Here is a 2,500-nt window from a genome sequence, read left to right on the forward strand (position 1 = left end):
AGTATTAATTACTGTTATTATTATTATTCTTACTATTATTATTTTCATTGGTAATAATATATGCTATTATTAATGTTATTATTATTGTTATTGTCATTGTTATTATTATAATTCTTATTTTTATTATTATTATTATCACTATTGTTATTATTATTATATTTGTTGTTGTTTTTGTTGTTGTTAGAATTATTATCGGTATTGATATTCTCATTATCATGATTAATATTATTACTATTATTATCATAATTATGATCATTATTATCATTGTTGTTATTTTCGTTATTATTGTTATTATTATTATTATCATTACTATTATTATCATAATCATTACTATTATTATCAATATTACCATTATTGTCATTATTACCATTATCATCATTATTATCAATATTATTATCATTACTATCATTATTATCATTATCATTATTATCACTACAGATAATTATGCTTTTACACCTATACCTTATTCTCTTTGATACTTATCTCCCATATCAACAAAATTCCCTTGCCATTGCCATAAATTTTGCATTCTAAATTTGTTATTAAGAAGATCAACGTAAAACGTCCCTCTATGAAGAAGAAAAATAAATAAATACCCAATAACACATATTCCCTTAAATGATTTGATAACGTTAGTATTTCGGTGATTTTCTGCGTCATCTGATTTCCGCTTTTGAATCGTGGCCATTGTGTTATCTCCATCTCTCGACTCGAAAAAATGACTTCGTTAATCTCTAATTATACGGAATAACATGAGCTATAATCTTTAACATTTCACGGGCGCTGTAATGAACGCATTCATCATTTAAAGGCTCATTTACGGGACGAGAATGGGTCACGTGAGTTGCAAGAAGTGCGGGAATGAGGGAGAGGGGGGGGGGTTGAAGAGGGGTAGGGGTGGGTGGGGGGAATTTGGTGGGGGGAAGAGGAGAGGGGTGGTGGGGTGGGGGTAAGGTAGGCGAGGGGTGGTGGGGAAATGGGTAGGGGAAGAGGAGAGGGGTGGTGGGATGGGGGAATGGGGTGGGGGTAAGGTAGGCGAGGGGTGGTGGGGTGGGGGTTTGTGGGGAAAGGGATCAGGGGGAAGGGAGGGGGGATAGCGTTGTGAGAGGTAAAGGGGGATGGGGAGGAGGAGGGGAGAAGAAAGCGTTGGGGAAGGATGGGGGAGGGGGGAGGGGTGGAGGTAGGGGAAAGCGTTGGGGAAGGGATGGGGGTTAGGGAAAAGGGTTAGGTGGGGAGGGATCTGTAGGGAAAGGAGGAGGAGTGAGTTGAAAGGGTTACGTGTGGGGAGGGGGGGGGGTGCAGGACGGGGAAGAGGATTGGGGAGGAGAGACGGGTGGGGAAAAGAGAGGGGGGGGTGTTGAGTGGATGGGGGTAAGGGGGAGGGGCGAGGGAAGGTAAACACGAAGTAAGTAAGTAATTTTGAGTAAGATTTGATGAGATAAGACGTATAAAGAAATTAGGGAAAATTAAGAGAGATAGAGATAGAAGATGAAGTTGTAGATATAAACACATATCGAAGAGAAATTGGAGGGAGATCGACATCGAGATTATGAGGGGAAACAGTAAGATACAATGAGATTGCAAAGTTCAGTAGAATGACTGGTTCATAACTTTCATCCCGACGAGTTTAAAGTATGTCTCGATGGTCACACACACACATACACACACACACACTCACACACACACACACATACACACACACACACACACACACACACACACACACACACACACACACACACACACACACACACACACAGACACACACACACACACACACACACACATACACACACACAGAGGCTCACACACAGGTACATAAACACAGACACACACAAAGTTCAATTACATCTGTCTATTTTGCTTCTAATTTAGCCCCTTTTTCATTATAATAATTACTATTATCACTATTATTATCATCATTATCATCATCATCATCATCATTGCTATCATCATTATCATTACTGCTATCATAATTATTATCAGCAAATAATGACCGAGGTTTCCATCCATGGCAGTGCGGGATTTGAATGCGGGTCAACAAGATTTTTCTCTCTCTCTTTCTCTCTCTCTCTCTCTCTCTATATATATATATATATATATACATATATACATACAAACACACACACACATATTTATATATGTGTATGTGTGTGTATGTATGTATGTATGTATGTATGTATGTATGTATGTATGTATATGTGTGTGTGATATTTACACATACATACACAAGTGTATGCACACACGCATTATTCAACATATTACCTTTTCCCTATATCTACTCTTTTCCCTTGCTCCACATGCACACACGTACACTAGGCAAAGGTATACAACAGCGTGAGGGAAGCTAGGGGAATACTGGCAAAAAAATATTAATTACGGTGAGGGAGCTGCGACCTAAAAAAAAAAAAAAAAAAAAAAAACACAGCAAGAATAGAAATGTAGATTATCAATGTTTTCTAGGGAGGAGAGAGGAAGGGAGGGAGGGAGGGAGGGAGAG

The sequence above is a fragment of the Penaeus chinensis genome, chromosome 35 (assembly GCF_019202785.1).
Source record: "Penaeus chinensis breed Huanghai No. 1 chromosome 35, ASM1920278v2, whole genome shotgun sequence".
NCBI lineage: Eukaryota > Metazoa > Arthropoda > Malacostraca > Decapoda > Penaeidae > Penaeus > Penaeus chinensis.